Raw genomic sequence first — 23,457 nt, forward strand, 5'->3', positions numbered from 1 at the left:
AAAAAAAAACAAGGAAAGGAAAACATCGAACGTTTAAGCAAAAATCTCGTCACCCCAAGTTCTCTTGCTACACTCAAACATACATAGAGAATAAAATGAAGAAATTTATTGACGACAGTAAAATGTATGTACCGTAAATAATTCGTGAGCATGATAAAAATAAACTGAAGGTTAAAATTAACGCTATAAAATTGCGTAACATTGACCAATGTGATAGGCGGCTTTTTTAACAAGTCAGTCGATTATCTACCGGTAAAGGCTCATTTGCCGGGCTACCAGTACTGCGGCCCCGGGACTAAGCTTTTAAAAAAGATTGAAAAGAGGGGGATCCCAGTATAAATAAATTATATCACGTCTTTAAACTCCACGATATCGCATATGCAACATAAAAAGACGGTAGCTCAAGAGCTTAGGCGGACAAAGGGTTGGCCGAAATGGCTTGGAAGAGTGATACGGCTTCTGATTCGAGTGCGGCGGAAAAGGCAGCATAGTGGGCAGTAACCAACGCGATGAAAGTCAAATCGAAATTGGATACACGATTTAAGAAAAAAGCTACTCCAAAAAAGAAATAGGGCTGAAGATTACATCTAAAGAAAAGCGGTCGTTTGATATTGAAACGCGGTAGCGGTTGCGCTAATAAAAAAAGTCCTAGATTCAATACCGTTACATCCGTCCGCTTTACGATGACGAACTATTAAGAGTACGCTAAACAATTTAAAAATTCCACGCTTCAGCGGAGTTTCCATGCGAGACAAGTTGCCAAAAAAGCCGTGGAACAACGAAGCAGGTGCAGTAAAAATGGACTTTTTAGAGAGTCGGGTACTCACTGAGTTTGCTATATGAAACGCGACGATAAAGATAATTTCTTAGAAACGAAAACATGTCTCCACCGAACGAATTGTTATAATACTGCCAACAACGATATAGAATTCAATTTTAATCGTCATCAAGCCAAGGACGACGTGGTGTGCGATCACTTGTGTATACGTTTTTGTGTGGAATGATAAAGGATGAAATATGAAAAAGCTTATTGCACTTGTGTTTATTTTTTACTTATTTGAACGAAGTAAAGGAAGTACTTAGATCGCGAAAAAAATTGGTTTTCAGATTTCAACAGAAATATCCATTTTGACCATTTCTGCATCCATTTTGACCAGTTTTGGCGTGACGTCTGTACGAACGTACGTATGTATCTCGCATAACTCAAAAACGGTTAGCCGAAGGATGTTGAAATTTTGGATTTAGGACTGTTTTAACATCTAGTTGTGCACCTTCCCTTTTTATTGCAATCGTCTGGACTAGAATTGTCCAAGAAAGCACAAAATCCAAAAAGTTTGGAAGTTGGACCTTTCCTTAATTGCAGTAATAAACCCTCATCGAGAGCTTTTCGATAATATATCATAAGCTATACTTATTTTCAATGGTTCCAGGGTTATAGCCAAAAAAAGTTTAAATTAATGACATTTAAGATCTTACCAGGGAAGGCACTTCGGTTCGAATCCGCCTTTATTTCCTTTTTTTTACTTTAAATACATTGATTTATTAATAACTATTAACCCTTGATTCTAAAAAAAAAAAATTATTATAAATAATAATGAAAAAAATATGGAAAAATATCAGAAGTTATTAATGAAATAAAATTTTATGTACTTTTCATTTAAAATAAATTGTGTACACGTAATTTAACAGGCGTACAAGGAAGTCATGGGGTGTCCATATCAGATTTGTTTCTAATTGTAGGAAGCCATGTCGATCTCTTTACCTTTCGGCGGCGTCGGTTCGAAAATCACCTATACATTCTTTCCGGAATTATAATTGTCAATGGAAACTGGGTTTGAAGAACATAATGACGGGCAACAGCATTCCGAAAGTTGAGAATTTTGAAAGTTGAAGATAAATAAAAATGTAATAATAAATAAACATACCGTAGCAATACCTACCAGCTTTTACAAGTTTGAAGATATAGCCGAATATATTCAAATGAAACTGAAAGAAGTAGGCGGATTCGTGTCGCTAAATGTCAACAAGTACACCCTAAGTCCAAACTGAAATCTACTGTTTAGGTGGACATTACTGATAAACGCAGTATAAAAACACTTCTCGGCTTTAAAAAGAAACTAATGGCACTGGATATACAGTAGTACACAGTTCGAGAACCCGGCGAATATATAGAGCCCATGAACTGTGATCAGCGTCAAGTGCAGCATCATACGCGGCACTTACGCCAGTTGCAAATAGGATCGTATACTGCACGAATTTCTCCGTCGGCGGATCCAGGCGATATGATTGAAGAAATGCCATCGAATCCGATATATTTGCCGGTTACCGAGCGTTCTGTCGGCGAGATAGAAATACAATTGACCGATGAGAACGATCGCCCGTTGAATTTACGCGATGAACAAATAAGCTTGCGGCTGGAATTAGGAGGGTGGGATCATGAACAAAAAGGAAGCGTAAACGAATTTTTGCAATTATGAATAGAGTTTTATTGTTTTTTTATTGCTTCAAAAATATAAAGATTTTGATTTAAGAAATAAAGATGTAGAGATGTTAAGGCATGAGGATATAGAGATGTTGAATGTAAGATGTAAATATTCGATCACTACAAATCCGCATAATTAAAGAGAAAACGTTCTCGTCAAACGGAAGATAGAATAGCCGCGTTACGGTCTAAGCGTTATAAAATTAAATCGGTGGAAAATAAAAAGTAATACCAATATCCTCTACTTATAAACCACTGCTATTAGCTCTTAACTAAACATATGTAGTACGATATTAATCGAATGGTGTGAATACCAGTGTAGATCAACTTGTTAAAATCGAAACGCCATTGAACGCAAGGGGATTCGCGGATGTTTTACGATTTGGCAGTAGGCGATTTAGAAAGAAGCTTCTCATAATTTAAATCATTAATTAACAAATCAATAAAGTTAAATAAACAATAGTTTATTTAACTTTAACAAACTATAACATCACCGTTTGTAAATATAGGTACCACCTAGATTTGTTAGCGTTTGAAGGTACTACTATCAGCTCTAAACTAAACAAGAATGCAATACGGTACTAACGTTACTCCAACCTTACACTGGTCTTTTTTCGTTGCAACCGAGCTGGGTCAAAGGTCAATTTTGTTAAAGAAGGAACACATGCTAACCTCGTGAACCATTTCGCTGTTAATCTTTTGGACAATGGTAAAGATGTTAGGCGGTTAAACGGCTGCATCTATTAGACCTAGGAAACTGAAAGTGATACTCCAGACGAGGTTTCTATTCTTAAGTTACGCATATTCTATTTATGTTTATATTTCTGGTCTCATTTGTTTTTACATTACATTTTCTTTTACATTGTGGTTTTATTCGTATTACTGCAATTTTTATTGATTGTACTGCCTAGTTTTCTAGACTTTATCATTGCATATTTTATGTAGGTATCTCTAGGAAGCTCCTTTCCACTTGGTTATTGTGATGAATTGGTTTCTAGTTATTATGATTTATACCTACGAAACCGATTGTACAGATTGTACTTGAGATACAAAAAAAGATTCCTGTCCTCTTATCCTCTGCTAAAGCGATGATTACATATCCGCAGTATTTTGTTATTGTTACAGATCTGTGCTTTGAATAAATATTTACCAAAATAATTATTTAATTGCAGTTTGTAATAATAAAACTTTTGTTCTACATTCTTATTGACTTTTATTGCTATTCATTTTTTCCCTATTATTATTTATTTCTTATTTAATTTTTTCAATTTGTATTAAAGATCCTATAATTTCCTGACAAAAGTAATTTCTTCCTTTAAATTTTATCAATAAGTAAAATTAAAATTTTCATTATTAGTTGGTTTTTTATAAAATAATAAGTAAAATATTTAATTTAATAAGCACCACTTACTTGGAGTAGGTCATTCGGTGCTTCATTTTTAGTTAGATTATATTATTTCTAAATAAGGGTATGTGAGATTCATCAAGTACTGCTATGTAATAGATAGGATGAAATTTTTAAATAACTTAAGTATCGTTGAAATTATTTTAAACCTTTTATAAAATCTAGAAGAGAAATTAATGCTGAACACAGTTTAGTTATAATGAAATGGAAATTGAAGTATAAGAAATTAAGAACAGACGAAAAAGTGATATTCAGAAATATTAGGGTGATTCATGTGAAGTTATTTTAAGTATCCATAAGTAGAGGCTTAGATTTAATTTAAAGAATACGGTATATTCGGTAAAAAAGAGAGTGATAAATTAAAAAAAAAAAATGACATGAAAAAAATTTATTTAGAACAATAACAGCAGAAAATATAACGGTAAAATTTCTTTTTATTGAAGTTATTGATGGCAATCACGTTTTATCAGTTTTAAAATGAAATTTAATGTGAACATCATAGTACCGGTAATTCATTGAACTAATATTATACGGTTGACTAATATTGTGTTTTGTATAGTAAATTTTTTTTGTTAATATTTTCCATTCCACTTTTTTATCTTTTAGTAAAAGTGATTTTTTTTTGGCTTTTTCTTATTCTCAATTAGAACTAATTTTTTTTTGTCTTCAGTTATTTGACTGGTTTGATGCAGCTCTCCAAGATTCCCTATCTAGTGCTAGTCATTTCATTTCAGTATACCCCTTACATCCTACATCCCTAACAATTTGTTTTACATATTCCAAACGTGGCCTGCCTACACAATTTTTCCCTTCTACCTGTCCTTCCAATATTAATGCGACTATTCCAGGATGCCTTAGTATGTGGCCTATAAGTCTGTCTCTTCTTTTAACTATATTTTTCCAAATGCTTCTTTCTTCATCTATTTGCCGCAATACCTCTTCATTTGTCACTTTATCCACCCATCTGATTTTTAACATTCTCCTATAGCACCACATTTCAAAAGCTTCTAATCTTTTCTTCTCAGATACTCCGATTGTCCAAGTTTCACTTCCATATAAAGCGACACTCCAAACATACACTTTCAAAAATCTTTTCCTGACGTTTAAATTAATTTTTGATGTAAACAAATTATATTTCTTACTGAAGGCTCGTTTAGCTTGTGCTATTCGGCATTTTATATCGCTCCTGCTTCATCCATCTTTAGTAATTTTACTTCCCAAATAACAAAATTCGTCTACCTCCATAATCTTTTCTCCTCCTATTTTCACATTCAGTGGTCCATCTTTGTTATTTCTACTACATTTCATTACTTTTGTTTTGTTCTTGTTTATTTTCATGCGATAGTTCTTGCGTAGGACTTCATCTATGCCGTTCACTGTTTCTTCTAAATCCTTTTTACTCTCGGCTAGAATTACTATATCATCAGCAAATCGTAGCATCTTTATCTTTTCACCTTGTACTGTTACTCTGAATCTAAATTGTTCTTTAACATCATTAACTGCTAGTTCCATGTAAAGATTAAAAAGTAACGGAGATAGGGAACATCCTTGTCGGACTCCCTTTCTTATTAGGGCTTCTTTCTTATGTTCTTCAATTGTTATTGTTGCTGTTTGGTTCCTGTACATGTTAGCAATTGTTCTTCTATCTCTGTATTTGAACCCTTATTTTTTTTAATGCTGAACATTTTATTCCAGTCTACGTTATCGAATGACTTTTCTAGGTCTATAAACGCCAAGTATGTTGGTTTGTTTTTCTTTAATCTTCCTTCTACTATTAATCTGAGGCCTAAAATTGCTTCCCTTGTCCCAATACTTTTCCTGAAACCAAATTGGTCTTCTCGTAACACTTCTTCCACTCTCCTCTCAATTCTTCTGTATAAAATTCTAGTTAAGATTTTTGATGCATGACTAGTTAAATTAATTGTTCTGTATTCTTCACATTTATCTGCCCCTGCTTTCTTTGGTATCATAACTATAACACTTTTTTTGAAGTCTGATGAAAATTCCCCATTTTCATAAATATTACACACCAGTTTGTATAATCTATCAATCGCTTCCTCACCGGCACTGCGCAGTAATTCTACAGGTATTCCGTCTATTCCAGGAGCCTTTCTGCCATTTAAATCTTTTAATGCTCTCTTAAATTCAGATCTCAGTATTGTTTCTCCCATTTCATCCTCCTCAACTTCCTCTTCTTCCTCTATAACACCATTTTCTAATTCATTTCCTCCGTATAACTCTTCAATATATTCCACCCATCTATCGACTTTACCTTTCTTATTATATATTGGTGTACCATCTTTGTTTAACACATTATTAGATTTTAATTTATGTACCCCAAAATTTTCCTTAACTTTCCTGTATGCTCCGTCTATTTTACCAATGTTCATTTCTCTTTCCACTTCTGAACACTTTTCTTTAATCCACTCTTCTTTCACCAGTTTGCACTTCCTGTTTATAGCATTTCTTAATTGCCGATAGTTCCTTTTACTTTCTTCATCACTAGCATTCTTATATTTTCTACGTTCATCCATCAGCTGCAATATATCGTCTGAAACCCAAGGTTTTCTACCAGTTCTCTTTATTCCGCCTAAGTTTGCTTCTGCTGATTTAAGAATTTCCTTTTTAACATTCTCCCATTCTTCTTCTACATTTTCTACCTTATCTTTTTTACTCAGATCTCTTGCGATGTCCTCCTCAAAAATCTTCTTTACCTCCTCTTCCTCAAGCTTCTCTAAATTCCACCGAAATCTGACACCTTTTCTTCAGGTTTTTAAACCCCAATCTACATTTCATTATCACCAAATTATGGTCGCTATCAATGTCTGCTCCAGGGTAAGTTTTGCAGTCAACGAGTTGATTTCTAAATCTTTGCTTAACCATGATATAATCTATCTGATACCTTGCAGTATCTCCTGGCTTTTTTCAAGTGTATATTCTTCTATTATGATTTTTATTTTGGGTGTTGGCAATTACTAAATTGTATTTCGTGCAAAATTCTATAAGTCGGTCCCCTCTTTCATTCCTTTTGCCCAGCCCGTATTCACCCACGATATTTCCTTCCTTGCCTTTTCCAATGCTTGCATTCCAATCTCCAACTATTATTAAATTTTCATCTCCTTTTACGTGTTTAATTACTTCATCAATCTCTTCGTATACACACTCTACCTCATCATCATCATGGGCGCTTGTAGCCATATAGACGTTAACAATCGTTGTCGGTTTAGGTTTTGATTTTATCCTTATTACAATGATTCTATCGCTATGCGTTTTGAAATACTCCACTCTCCTCCCTATCTTCTTGTTCATCACGAAACCTACTCCTGACTTCCCATTATTTAACGCTGAGTTAATTACTCTAAAATCACCTGACCAACAGTCGCCTTCCTCTTCCCACCGAACCTCACTAATTCCTACTATAACCACATTTGTCCTACCCATCTCCCTTTTTAAATTTTCTAGCCTACCAACCTTTTTAAGCTTCTAACATTCCACGCTCCGACTCGTAGAATGTTATTTTTTAATTTTCTGGTGACCCCTTCCTTAGTTTTCCCCACCCGGAGATCCGAACGGGGGACTATTTTACCTCCGGAATATTTTACCAAGGAAGGCGCCTCCATTATTGCTATGTGAAAATGCAGAGAGCCACATTTTCTTGGAAAAAAAGCAGCTGTAGTTTTCCATTGCTTTCAGCTGCTCAGTACTCACAGGACTGAGTGATGTTGATACGGCCGTTTAAGTCGTCCTGACTCACGCCCCTAACAACTACTGAAAGAGCTGCTGCCCTCTTTCAGGAATCATTCCTTAGTCTGGCTCTCAACAGATACCTCTCCGATATGGTTGCACCTTCGGTCCAGCTACTCTGTATCCCTGAGCACTCAAGCCCCCTTACCAACGGCAAGGTCTCATGATTCATAGAGGAGGAAGCCCTATGTATCAAACATCATAGACAGCATTACTTAACGTTACAACATTAGAACAGTCGATAGTAGTGACAAAAAAAATAACAGCAAACGATAAACAAGATTAACACACAGTTAAAGTTAAGATGATATTAAGAGAGGAATTGTAATAATAAATGAGTCACAAATAGGATAATAATAACATTAATACGAGTAAGCACTGGCAGCCAATATCGGAATGTCAGAATAATAGCAATGTCAATAGATATGGCACAACACTGTGTAAAGAACGAGCTAATAAGACGCATAACTTTTATTATCAAAGAAAATTTTATCGTGAGTCTCATCAATAATCGGTAAGGTCCAAACGTGAAGCCTCTTCAACCATCTAAAATCCCCTTTGTTATCCAATAGGTTTATAACTAAATGATTATCATGTCTGTTTAGCCGGGATTTGTGATTCCTACTTAATCGCCTTATTTCTTCCTTTTTTTTTTCCCCCTACTCTCCCCGACCGGATATCCAATTAAGTATACTCAATCGGGGAGAGTGTCCTTTTACTCTCAAAGGAGGCGTCCCCCACCCGTCGGCTATACGTCCGGCACGGCAGGTTGGCCTCCCCGGTCTCGGATCTTTTGTTTTACATTGCCTGCCTCTAATCCCCCGCTTTAGAGCCAAGGTCCGGCTATGCCGTCCCCCAGCGCTTCAGCAGGGAACCGGGACTAGGTCTTTACGCTTTTGGCCTCTACTCGACAGCGCGGACCCCAAAAAGAGCCTAGGCTCCCGTAGGGACGACCCCGCCGACCGGGACTTGGTCTTTTATTTTAACCCAAACTCAAACTCCCCTGGAGTTCACCCCCTTCTCAGGTACCCGCACACCAAGGCGTACGGGCTCTCCATGGAGTGACTGTCCGCCCTACCCTACTGTTTATACTCCCATTCTTCTGTCTTCATCCTCTTTGGCCCGCAGGACCTCCCCGGCTAACCTGCGGAACCATTCCCAGTTCTCATTGTTGTACCCCAACCAGTTTATGAGATTTTGTGGTGTAAGACCATTAATTACTATTTGACCTCTGTTAACGGCCCATCTTGGACATATGAACAACGTATGTTCGGCATCGACGTTCTCTGGACAATAGATGCACTGCGGGTTGGCTCTCTTCCCGATCCTATACAGATACTGACCGAAAGAGCCGTGCCCCAACAGTAACTGTGTCATGTAAAAATTGACATCTCCGAGTCTATTGTATTTCTTCCTTTACGTAGGATATCTGTAGTCAGTCGTGAATTTCGTTGTTTGTTGCAAACCACGTAGCCTTCTTTATAATCCTCAGTACCTTGTTGAAATATTTTGATTTGAAATGTAATTTGAAAGTAATAAATATTATATATTATTTTGAATTAATTCTTATCACATTTCTACATTGTTTAAAGAAGTAATTTATCTATTTTATTTATTTATTTTTTTTTTTTTTATCGTATTATCTGCACATTAATCTTATTCGTCTCATATTAATGCCCAATTTTTACATCACCAAAAGAATTTAATAAACCAATTAAAAAGATTTCAATTACTATAATCAATTTGTAATGACAATTTATTCAGTGGATATCCAACTTTGGAAATATACTTTTTAATAAACTATTAATTTTAAAAAATATACTATTAATGACATAATGTTCACAGATATTATTTTTCTACCGATAAATATCTGAATTTTTTTATATTTAAATTACATTTTTAGGTATATTTCTTAAGAATTATTTTTAATTTATCTATCTTGTAAAAATAAAATATTAATTTTGTTAAATACTAAATTTAATTGTAAAACACAATTAAAACAAAATTTATTGCTGTATATCTTCCACTAAGAGACGTATGATTAGTGTCATGTCTCATTTATTCTGTGTCTTCGCATGCTAATGGTAAAGTTTTACTTGGAACCATCTGTATTTATCATTTCACCATTCAATAAAGTTTTGTAATTAGTCTCGCCTTTGTGACTAAAATAATACCTAATACAACAAAAGCTGGCTTACATGCTAGTCTGCGCATATTATCCTTACGGAATAGCAGTTATTAACTTAAATCATGACAACCCTACCTTATCTTTCAATAGCAAACCACTTAAATTATCAAAACAATTATAATAATGAAGAATCCTAAAATAGCAACAGTAGACTGTTTAATTGTTATTATACAGTTAATTAAAGAAAAAGTTACAATTTATTCTGTTCTAAATGTGTATTATAGTAACATTAAAAGAACTCTTTTTATGAAGACGTTACGAAAAAACTAATTATTTTAAGTAGATGGAAATTATATGACGATTTCAAAGCAGTAATTCTTCTGCTAATTATGCATTCTGATTATAGGAAGTAATGTTCTTTTGATTGCAACTATTAAGAGCGGAATGAAGATTTTGTTATAAAAAGGTGGAAAATAAATTAAAACAGCAGGCAAAAAACCATGGATCCCTAATTGTATAGTATATATATATATATATATATATATATATATATATATACGTATGTATTTGGAAGTGAATGGCTGGAATGGTAAGGTAGAAAAAGGATGAGAAGATCAATTAGTGAGAAAAATTAATTTTGAACACAGGTTGAAAGAAAAAATAATTATTGAATTTTTTAAGGGACAACACCTAAAATTTAAATACAACAAAAGAAAAATTCCTATTAAATCAGCAAAAGTTGAAAACATTTGACTGCAAAAATTCTGAAAGAAAAGTTCAGAAATGTTATAAAAAAGAAAATTGAATAACGAATTAAAAGGAAGACAATAAGTAAAGAACTGGTTTAAAGACAAATACTCAGAGATATAATATTTAAAAAAAGAAAAGTAAACTAATATACAACAAGGTTTTAAAAATGTAAGTAATATGCAGATGTAATAAGTAGGCAGATTTTTATAAAAGAGGAAAAAATACTTGAAAGTTGGAAGGAATAATAAAACAACTAAACCAATCTAATAAAAAGCAAAACCATTTTCCTGTATGAAATCAGGGTGAAGTGGAAGACAATAAGAAGATAAGATAAGAAATAGAAGCAGCCGTACTAAAATCGAAAACAATACAAGATAAGAAGAACGGAAAAGCTATGGAAGTAGATGAGCTACCAATAAAAGGGAATTAAGAAACTTAATGGAAAAGGATTAAAAGAAGTTGTATAACTTGATCTACAGTGATTCGATATGAGAAAGTAATTTATGTAAACAATCATGATTCCAATTTCCAAGAACAATTTTGTGATAAGTGTCATGATTACAACACAACTGGTTAAATTTTTCTGAGAAAGAAAAATCAAAAACTTGTCTTCTCTTTTGTTTAAATTTTTCTGAAAATTATAAATGGAAGATTAGAAAATTAAAAAAATGGTTACAGGATCAGTAATTTAGGAAGAGTGCTGCATAAGGGATGAATTAAACTTATAAGAATAGTTGATGAGGAGTATAAAAGACAAAGATAGTAATAACCATCCATTTTATAATAGAAAAATTCATTATCGTGTGAAGCCATTTGAACTAATAGAGTTATCAAAAATATGAAAGAGTAGATTGGAAAAATAGATGGTTACTTAATGAACAGTACTTGAATTAAAATTGGCTTTGAAAATAAAGGATGTACAAAATGAGTGTTTTGACTAAGAGAAGGAGTCCAACCAGATTTCTATTTATTCCCAACCTTATTTAAGATGTGTGTTGAAGATAATAAAAAGGCTTCAGAAGAGAACAAAATCAGTATTGAAGGTTGAAAATAAATTTGTATATGTTGGCAAATATGGATTTTAGGTGATGAAAAACAAGATATTTAACGGATGGCATCAAAATTTGACGATTATTTAAAAAAATGTTGTGAAATGAAAATAGATGTTTGGAAACCAAAATTATTGAAACAGAAACCAGGAAATAATAGGTTTTTGCAGAAATACTTGAACTGAAGGCCTAATTTCTCCACTAGATTTGGCAATTAAGCTGTATGATGGGATCTCCAAAGGAAGATTATAAAATTTTAAAACATACGCAGAAAACTACACGGACGAATCATATAACTTAGTTCAGACAGGTACCAATGTTTTATTAGTTAAATAATATCGACTTCAAAGAAGATGGTACTTGAATACTTTCTCAAAGGAATATGGAATCCAAAATGTTACTGAGGGAATGAAACATCTGGAGATCCAGACATCGCTTCTAAATTAATAGGTACTTTAGAGAGCCAAACTCTGGAAAATAATCTGTATTATGAATCATACAAAAAATTTAATATACAGTCCAACTATCCTTACATTTACTTTGAGACAGTTTGGATAAAGTCGCAAACTGGCAAATGTGAAAGTTGCAAATAAAAGAAATAGCCATAAAAAATATTGATTGTCATTTTAAAAATATCATCAGCTGAAACATACAAAAGAAAGTCTCAAGGGTTAAAATTGAGATGAGAAATATTGTTCCTAATAATCACGCAACTTGTGAATTGATGAACACACTGCCTCTCTTTAAGAAATTTAAAATATAATAATGAATGTCAAAAATGATGAATCTATCAGAGTTAATGAAATGGATTCCTGAAGAATGTAGGAAAGAGAGACACCTTCTCCAGGAAGTTACAAGGCAGTGACATTAATTGAAGGTGTATTTTGAAAGCCAAATAAAAAGCCAGACAAACCAAATACTTTAGTCCAGTTTCTTTTTTTAATTTTTATTTCCTACAAGATATTTGAATGAATGCTGATTAATCGTGTACTCCCAAAAGTAAATTATTTTTCCAAAGGAACAGATTACCTTCGACAAAAATGATGTTAGATAGATCACATAAGTACAGGGGTACTACACATACCGCCCAAATTGAACAAGGCCTTCAAACCCATAAGAAAGTAACAGTTATTTTAACTAACTTAACACTAGCTTTTGATGCTACAGAGAAGAAAAGTTTACTGTTAAAACGCTTTAAGCTTTTCAAATGTCATAAAACACTTACAAGTTTTTAAAAGATGACATTTAAATTGTGTCTGGATAGTGCTCTAAAAACAACATAATATTTTAAATAATGGAGTATCCCGGGGCTCTTTTTTGCAGCCAACATTCTATTTAGCATTTATATCCGTGAAACTTCGTAAAAAAAGAGGTTAAATTTATGCTCACTAACTACGTAACACTGACTATTCAATTTAAAATCTTTAAAGAGTTGAAGCAGTTGGTTGAAAGTAATTTACTAAATACTAATATCACCTCAAAAATCTTCGAAAATGTTTTTCAACATAAGAGATTTAACCTTTCTTTCTTTCTTTTTTTTCCCTGTTTAGCCTCCGGTAACTACCGTTTAGATAATTCTTCAGAGGATGAATGAGGATGATATGTATGAGTGTAAATGAAGTGTAGTCTTGTACATTCTCAGTTCGACCGTACCTGAGATGTGTGGTTAATTGAAACCCAACCACCAAAGAACACCGGAATCCACGATCTAGTATTCAAATCCACGTAAAAATATCTGGCTTTACTAGGACTTGAACGCTGTAACTCTCGACTTCCAAATCAGCTGATTTGGGAAGACGCGTTAACCACTAGACCAACCTGGTGGGTTAAGAGATTTAACCTGAAACCAGTGAAGTCTACGTGAGTATTTTCAAACCAACAATCATAAATAAAGTTGCTATTCCAAGATGCAATATTATGGAGAAGTACATTTATACATTTTATATTCCATCACCAACTGTCATCCTAACCCGGTAGGGGAAGACACCGCCTAGTGACGTTCCGGTCGCCACACCACTCCCTTCTTAGCCATGTTGGGCTTTAACGGGAGTCGTCTATCGCCGTCTGACTTTCTTCATCTCATAGTAAAAAGCCTGGCCTCGTTGGGATACCACCGATGTAAATGCCTCAGTATAGATTTGCATCAGTGATTTATTAACTCAGGTTTTACCTTCGCTGCAGGCCTTGTCCGGACATCTAGAATGTCCTACATCGTATTCCTCTGAACTAGCTAACCGAGTTCGCGGAAGCACGAACTCCGTGCCTAGTTCTACTTATATTGAGCCAATTTCTCGAATGTCTCGTAATTCGAGGCAAATTTAAACAAAACATACCACCAAAAATGTTGATCGCAACAACGAAATTTAGTCCTAAATTGCCTTACTGAACTTTAGTTCATACCCCAGACTTAGGATAACTTATGGACTCTGGTCAAGTTCACAAGGGAGAGGCGGACAGACCTCCTACTCCCACTCAGCTCCATCGCAGAGTCCTGCGTGATGTTCACCTCATAAACCATCGTCGAGATGCCGCTACACCTCACGGCTGCATGGGATTCATTCCCATCGGCAGTGTAGTCGTCGTTCCGCTGACTCCTTATACAATTTATAATCATCTCAGATCTAACTAACCGTGGCTCGCCGCCAAAGCGCCAACCTCCGCCAATTAACTGTCCAGGCGGTCCCTAATCACCCGGGTTCCTAGTCTACTAGATCCCTTCGGCCGTCCTGCGCATGGCGAGGAATCGAAGGAAGGCAGCCACAATTGCCCAATCTCAGTGAGTCCTCCAGTTGACTCTCAGATCAAAGAAGAAGTTTACTTTCTCAAGTTCCCTAACAACTCTGTTACGCTCAGCTTCGTACCGGGGAAAGACATACAGGACATGGTTCACAGTGTCATCGACCCTACAGTCCGGACACAAGCCGGAGTCAACCAACCAAATCCTAGCCAAACTATCCCTAAAAGCACCATATCCTGAAAGAAATTAAGTTATATGCCGATTGGGGGAAACCCAGCAATAGAAGACGCTAGGATCGCAAAAGAATATCCTTATAACACTGGAATTGTAAACAATGAGCCCAGACGGGCGCAGCACACGACATTATGACTTCACAGATACCTTTGTAAAGAATACGCATGGTACGATAATTCAACCCCCAGTCGGGATGAATACGAAGAACGAACAACGAAGAAGGCATCGATGGCCTTCTTCGCTAGAAACTGTTGGTGCTCCTTGAATTGAAGTTTCTCATCAAGGATAGCACCCAGATACTTCTGAACGGTAACATACCTAATCAGAAGGCCGTCCATCAATACCCGGGGATGACGGGTTGCGGCTAGACGACCCTTCAAGAACATCATAGTGGTTTTCTCCGCACCGAAAACCATCTTATGCTGGAGACTCCACAACCTTAATACCTTACATGCATGTATCGCTCTAAGCTCCATCTCGGCACGAGACTTGCCCTCAACCAGCAGCAGGCCATCGTCGGCATAAGCCATGATGCGACAGCCATTGGGCATCCGCAATCGCATGAGAGAATGAAACTCAACGACCCGGATGAATGGACCTAGAACACTGCCCTGTGGACAACCTTCAGACAGGGTCTTTCCTACCTCCGAACTGCCGTCACAAAGGATGACAGTTCTGTCGTTGAAGTAACTCTCTAGAGAGAGTTCTTATCTCATTTAGCGTGCCACCACACGCTGTATTTGAAATAAGGAAGAGGACCACCACAAGTTATTGAACACCCCAGATATGTCCAAAACGATGCCAAGTACATACTTGTACTCGTTGGTTGAAGCCAAATCCATGACCCTAGAAGCGCCCTTGCCCTTGCCGGGACGGAAGCCCGGCAAGTCATCCATCAGCATATGATTAGAAGGTAACCTACTTTTAATGCAGATGTACAAGACCTTCTCGAAAACCTTACTTACTACAGACAAGAGCGTCAGAGGACAGTAAGAAGAACGTACAGTGGGATCTTTGTTGCCACCTTTGAAGACCAATTTCATCACACCAGATTTCCCACACGCTGAGAAGTACCCAGCAAAAAGCAACCTACTAAAAACCCTAGTTAGAAGACCATCAATTACGGGCAATTTGCGAACAAGGAGTTCCAGTGTGATACCATAATATCCGGGGGCTTTATTCCTAGCCAGGCTACAAATTACTTGACGGACTTCCGCCTGAGTTATTTCTGAAGACAAAAACTCAGAGGGAAAATCTACTACTTTCCTGCGGACAGTTCGATGATATGTATGAGGTCTCACCAACCTCGGTATCATCTGGAAGAAGATCGCCCATCAGATGAGTGAAGACATGATATTTATCTAAAACAACACCATCCTGGGTCTAGAAAGGCGACAGAAGAATGTATTTTTTCTTATTTATGAAAATACTAGTTCCTCTTCCGACAATAATCCGCAATCAAGTCTGCACGCCGATCAGGAACACCTGCACGTTGTGCGGCTCTCCTGAGCCGGCCCACAGTCCGCTTCGTTGCATTCAATTTCCGAGTCCACCATTCAGCTACTCTTTCCCGACCCATGCTTCTGGGTATGGAATATTCAGCGGTTTCAGCTACCGCAGACAAAAAATTCTCTGCCAGGTTGTCTAACGGGACCTCGTCCATACTTTGAGTGAAAACTCATAGCCTGGCCGCAAGAATATTTAAAAACTTAGACCAATCCGCACGCCTGTGCAGGAAGCGCCCCTGCTGAACAGGAACGTAACTCCTTAAGGCATCGCGCAGCCCCCGTATCCAATCAAAACTATTAGCCGGTGATCGCTTTCGCTATTATCGACTATCGACCAATTTAGAATCGTACCGGGGATATTCTTACCAATGGTAATATCTGTATTGGTCCCATGGAAGGCCCTCCGCAAACCGACTGCACCGGCGACTGTAGTCAATTCGCCGGCTACATTGAAACCTTTGAAAACTCATTCCAACCTGAAAAACCTGGCAGATCACCCTTGACCACGTACGGGTGCTGCAGAAGAAGAACATCGAGGTTCCGTTTCTCAACAACCTCACCTAACTCAACTTGGACTGCATAGGCTTCCTAGGCATTAAATTGACCGAACCTAACCATCGAGAGAGTTGAAGTACATCTCAACTGCTCGCAAGTAGCAACCACACTTCTTACTATTGACTGAGTCCCTACGACTTTTTGCGTTAACGCAAGACCTTTTTGAGTTAAAATGAGTTAACACAAGTCGGAGTCTCCTTCTTTTGCGAACAGTCGTCTCGCTTATGGGGGCCTCCTTGCCACAATGCGCGCTGACCGGCGCATACTTACAGAACTTGACTCTGTGACCAAACCTACAACACCTAAAGTGTCGCTGCACACCAAGGTATTCCTTGACGCGACAGGATGCGAAATCAACGAAGATTCGACCCTCCGACACGAACTTCTGATGGAGACCAGCCCCTATCTCAAATACTCCGTGATACCGAGGATCATCAAGCCTACACTGTTCCTTAAACGAGGCCAAGTCAGTATTCTGCTCTCGGATGAGAGACAGAACCTCGCCATCGGAGAGGATCTATTCGATGTCATACACAATGACACGAGGCCTTCTTAGACGCTTTGTCTATCTTCACCTCAACTTCTGGACAGCAGGAGACTCTTTGATGACGCAGACCGTCTCCTTGTTTTCAGCAACAATTACCAGCCATTTGCTGGTCTCCTTGATGTCCCTGATCTTTAGCTGATTCTGGTCGCCACGAAGGGCAGCCCGGAAATCACGCTTGAGGACTTGGCTCGTGGTCTTCAAGCCCTCTACCCTGTTAACAAAAACGATCGCGCTTGGTCTTCAGCACGTCAGCGTAGCGCCCGGACTGCGCTGTGGCTTGGACCACTTTAGGCTGGAATTTCACCTTCTGGGGCTTGGAGGCAAAGCCTTCAAACCATCTATTACCACCGAAAACACCTCTTTCATTTTTACGAGACGGGGAAGAACCATCTTTGTCGTCCCCACACTGACACTGCCGGAGCGCTAAAAACTCAAAGAAGTAATCCAGATCCTCCTGGACTACTTTAACCAGCGGGGCAGAACTACCAAGTTTGCCCTTCGCTTTACAAAATTCCTCGACTGCCGGGGTTGCTTTAGCCTGGGTGGGTGCGCACGTATCCATCTCACTAACCTCGCCCTCAGAAGTGCTTGTTGATGGCACGTGCCAGGCTTCCGCCTGGACTTCTTCACCTCCTGGAATTTTGCCATGACCGGAGTGTCCCTACTATCCTTCCTGACTAACGATATTCTCATCGTCTTCCTCCTATCCACTAGGATGGGCAAGCCCACAAACGTGACAATGGCCCGCACCGAGCACGGGCAGCCGGAGACGTTAAATATTCTCCTGTCAAATTATGCACCTCTTCGCCGCTACTGGATCGATTAAGTGCAATACGTACAGTACGTACGGCAAGAAACCACTGATTACTGCCCTTGTTCTTAAAAGAACGCGAGTAAGACTAAGAGCGCTACCCTTTACTCGTAACGGGGACTTACGACCAGGAGACGTTGCCACATTATCACCACGCTGAGGCGGGTGCCCGAACAAATATTCGCCTTGCACTGCGTGCGCAAGTAGTGATTGACGGGTCTAAATTTATACGATGCTACCGTTGCTAAAGCACTCAAATCGAATTCGCTCAGAACTGTAAAAGGTACACACAGCTCAAAACACACAGAAGAGAGTCTCAGACGCAACGTCACTTTGTCCGCATCAAAGGGCCATAGTCATCACCAACTGAAAGCGGATTGACAACTAACTGAGTCCAAAGTTACAAACACGATCTTCTAAAGTGAAAAAAATTACTTTCTTGAGTAATTTTTATTCGCTGTAGATACGTAGATAAAGTAAAATAAAAATAACTTTACCATCAATAAAATTAAGATTTTATCCTTAAGCAGAAAAACGTAATTAATAGTTCAGTTTAATTAAGATAAAAACCTAAGAAACAATATCAAAGTAATTATCTATTAAACTTTTTAATACTTACAATGGATATTATCTAATTTTCCTAAATTAATCATAATATTTTGATTTTCAATAGATAGATTTTTTGATTTTCAATAGTATAAAATAACATATTTCATGTTTCACATGTAATTCTAAATAAAAAATAACTATTTTCAAAAATTATGATGGCTTCATTAAGGACAACCCGGACGTAATTCCGTAAGTACAAAAAAAACTATGAGTTTTTTTGTACTTACAGAATATTACTTACGTGATATTAGTAAGGTAATTGAGTAAAACTTAAGAAATTTGGTCAAAGTAGTTCATTTGACAACATTGTACTATTATCTAACTACATTTTTTGCATTAGATATCTGCTAAACTATTATTTATTACCATTCGTAATGACTACATATGTTAGAAATAAATTATATATCATAAAAAAGTGATAATTACGTCCAAAAGAAAATTACCTCCAGTTTTTTATGAAATATTCTGTGAAATAACACAAAAAAAAGATTTTATTTTCTCTTTCATATGAATATTAGGGTTTTGAACGATTTTTAATATATCATTTATATTATTTTTAAATTTAATTTCAAAGTGATTAACAGATAAAAGTTTTAAGACAAATATATTTTCTATAAATAATTAACTCTGTGAAGTAAGGATGTACAGTAAATAAATGTTGTAGGTCAGTAAATTAAAAACCGGATCTGTAGGCGTTTGAGAAGGGTAATTGTTTGGAATAGGACTGTTTTATGTATGTTGAGATCGTTCTATTAGAGGGTAGGAGTGGAAGTCATCGTATGCGGAAAGTACACAGTAGCGTAACAACGGTTTGCCCAAGTTTGCCTGAAGTGAAATATAGTGGGGAAATGAAAGTCGGTGTGCGGTTAAGATAGTGTCCAGTCGATATTAGCTTGCGGCGGTATTACATTTGGGACTGCCTTAGAAATGATTCCTCAGCCAAAGATATAGGTAGAAAGTTTTGTTAGTTTACATCTGTCGCAGGGGAATTGAAAATTCAGGCTTACATTTGCCCAACTAATCGGAAAATGAAATATAATATAATTGCATTATTGCTTATAATTATTTTTTTTCTCCCTACACCCCTGTGCCGGATTTATAATCAAGTATAACTCTGCCCAGGGGAGTGTCAATGTAACTCTAACGACCTTCCCATCTACCGGCAGTATTCCGACATGGCAGGTCGACCCACCGTCGGATCTTACTTGGTGCCTCCCTCAAGCCGTTAGGGCAAGGTGACCAGGCCCGGCTATGCCGTTGCTGGGCCCCCTCCCAGCAGCCGGGACTCGGTCTTGAAGCCAATGCCTCAAACAGGGGCACCCCAGAAGAGGCTTCCTCGCCGGGACTCGGTATTTTTCGACACCGGAACGAAGGAGTCCCTGTGCACCCGGTGCATCGCTACCGCCCGGACGGCAACTCCGCAGGGGGCTGCCCCTTATTCCAAATCCCCCCGTGATGTCTCAATCTTCCCCCTATTCTTGATATTCAATCTCCTTTTGGTTTAAGATGACTTCCTTCGAGGTAGCATCTAGCTCCAGATCTTTAACATAATACGTTACATTTTCAGTAAGGGTGCTATGATAAGGAAGAGGTCCACCCCACCATATCACCTTCCACGTGAGAGCCAAGGCGTTTCATAACATCATCCAGTTTGTTGAAAGAGTTCTTTTCATGAAATTTCATTGTGTCTGCGCGTTCCTTTCCCACAGACAAGATGTAGGCCGTTAGATCCTTCCCTATTCCTCCTTTTACTTGCTAGAGCAAATCAGCATAAGGAACCACCGCCTTTCAGATCGTCCCCATCCATGAGGCAGATCCCCGAGGCTCTTTCTTCCTATCGTTCATATCAATCAGATGGAGCAGCCGCTTTTCAGCCGCCGGATTTTGTCGTTTGTTCCAAAATTTGAGGACCCTGCTAAATTTGTCACCAAAACTGTCGTTAGGAGCGAAGAATAAACTATTACCCATATCAATGCTTCGGACTCGGGTAAGCGCGCTGATACCACGTCGAGACTACTCTACACTGTCCTCATCAACTACTATCACAAAGACAGTGAACTTCTTGGGATCCTCGTCCTCGGGATAAAAGACCTCGGTGCTTCTAGATTCCCGGAACACGATCCCATACGGTATAATCGCCTTTCCATCCAGTTGTCTACTAGCTGTTGGTACCAGATGTCTAATGGCATCTACGAACGGGGATTTCTTCCCCGTTCCCCAGATGAACTCTGGGGACAAGGAATGCCTGGGATTCCTCATCATACACGTCCGGGAAACCCCGTGAGACAACTATCTTCTCAAAGGCCTCCTACCGCCAGCTTATTGGGATTTCCTCCAGGTCTACAATATCCCCTGAACTCAAAACGCTCTGCCCTTCCTACTGATCTTTCTCCATCGTATGCGTCGCTTTCTTCACCATGACAATGTTCTTATGCGTCAGTCTACAGACCACACCAACCACCTCCCTGGCCCTCTCCCTACGTGCTTTAGCCAGCCCCTTCACCTTGTTTTCGGTCATTACGTCACTCTCTGCGAGCAATAGCAGGCTGTTGACTACACCTAATAATTTTTCACAGCTATTCAAGGCTGTTGAACTACCGCCAGCTTCAGAACACACTGAGCTCCCCTCTTCTTAACCGAGGGACTGACCGCCGTGGAAGGCGCTGCCTTCATCATTGTCAGGCCGCTTACATCGGCTACAACCTGCCACTCCGCAGACTTGGACACAATAGCCCTTTTGACCGAGAACTCAATCAGTTTCATCTCCTCTCCACCGCGTCCAGGGAGGACACCGACTAGCCCGTCTCCTACTCGGGCTGGCCAAGGAATTCCGCGGGATTCCATAGACCCCGCTCTCATTTCCTGCAGCATCCATATAGCTTCGATTTCATCACGAGACGCCCCTCCGTAACTCATCTCCAGATTAGGAGACCGGCTTCTCCTAGGCTCCCAGGTCAACGAGACCAATTTCCCCAATTGTTCATTCTTTTCCTTAATCCAAAAAAGGAGCATAATCCAAAAAAGGAGACAAAAGTCCACATGTAAATATAAAAATAAATCCAAGTTACAAAGTTTAGTACTGCAAGAAATTTTTTCAAAAAATCTACCTTCTAGAACAGAAAATTAACTCCTGGTTTTGTACGTAAATAAAACACACCATAAACGTTAATATTTCCGAGAATCAAGTCAAAAACATTAAATTCACTAAATTCCGTATAAAACAAAGTTAATAAGACAGTTTCACGTCACCTACAATAGTTTTAATTTACAAAAGCACAATAAGATAATGTAAAAAGGTTTTGTTTAAATTAGTAAACAAGCCTTGGTTACACCTAAAGACTTTCAAAAAGCACTTCCAAACTAAAAATAGTCACGAAAACAGTGAATAAAATGTTCAGTTCCACTAAGGACTGTGTCGGTACGTCTATAAAAACACCGACCGACACTCGAAAACTACCAGAAAAATCAAAGACATAAAAATAACGATTGCTAGAGTAGAGCAAGATGGCCACTCATTAAAAACATAAAGCAAAAATTTAATTAACTAAATAAAAACTAAAAACAACAAACCCTCCAAAAATAACGTAACGAAACACAGAACGATTAACTGGTAACAAAAATAGAACAAGAAACAAAACGAAACTTTGAAAAAGATTTCGTTTATCACTGATAGCATTCGGAACCAACCCGTACTACCATAATACATGGTAGTATTGTACATACTACCATAATTATAAATATAATTCAAACCAAACGTAACCTACGCTCGCTTCGTTCGCTAACCTAACTAATGAGCGTAGGTTAAATTTGGTTAGATTGTATTTATAATTTCCAATTGGCTGGTAATTTTTCAGTAAGCCGGACGGTTTACAATAAGCCTGATTTTTCAATTCCCATACGACATAACCACTGTAGAAAAAGAAAAAAACAAAGAGTTTTACTGTTTTTATACAAGTTATGATTAAACACAACCATGTTCTCTTTTTTAAAAACGGAACATTTATTTATTTTAATTAATATTTTACAAATAATACGCATTTACTTGATTAATATTAATTGTACAATTATTCAATATTCAGAGTACATACTAATAATGTAAAATAATTTAACGAATGTGTACAATAAAAATAAATCCTTACATAGAGAAATCTTTAGTAGTACTAAATAATTATTATTACCGTTATAATAAAGACACAAAGGCGGCAGCTGAATTACATTCTTTCATATGGTGCGTTTTCCTGTAAACTAGCGACGATAGGCAACAAACGTGGGTTATGGAATGTAATGCATCATCAGGCTATTCTCGGTAATATCACACCTCCCACCCACAAGATAAAAATTTGGGGGTTGATCAGAGGCCCCAGCTGTTTTTATTTTTTTAATATTTTAAAATACAATAAAACAATAATTATAGATACAAGCAATATACAATAAAATATCATGACCCAAATTGATATATACCTGTGGCACCATTATGTTTCATGAGCTTTAAACCAATATTTATATTTGTATTTTCTAATCCCAAAGTCTTTAGATCAATCGATAGGTCTGAATGCTGCACCTTCTCTATATTTAATTCAGTTGTATGAGTAAAATATTTATTACATATTATTACCTAATACAATTATTCTTATTCTAATATACATTTTATTTCATCACATAATTGCAGGATTTTAAATTTCATATAGTTGTGTGTGTTATTCTATTTCATAGTATGTTTGTTGTGATATAAACTTAGTAATGTTATCTTTCACGTATTATGATATGAGAATTGTTTACTGTACAGTTCTACAAATGTTCAACAAAATATTTTTATACCTAGTCTCATTCATTTTTTAAATATAATATACAATTTTTTTTTTAATATATCACGTAAATATTATTTCCATAAAACATAA

General features: G+C 37.2%; 1 protein-coding gene across 5 annotated transcripts in view; it reads left to right on the plus strand.

The window, feature by feature from the left end:
• The window catches only part of Oamb (Octopamine receptor in mushroom bodies), a 553,519-nt gene that overhangs the window by 141,894 nt on the left and 388,168 nt on the right, over window positions 1–23,457 (plus strand). The window lies entirely within an intron of this gene.

Source organism: Lycorma delicatula, chromosome 1 (assembly GCF_047948215.1).
Source record: "Lycorma delicatula isolate Av1 chromosome 1, ASM4794821v1, whole genome shotgun sequence".
In the NCBI taxonomy this organism is placed as follows: Eukaryota; Metazoa; Arthropoda; class Insecta; order Hemiptera; family Fulgoridae; genus Lycorma; species Lycorma delicatula.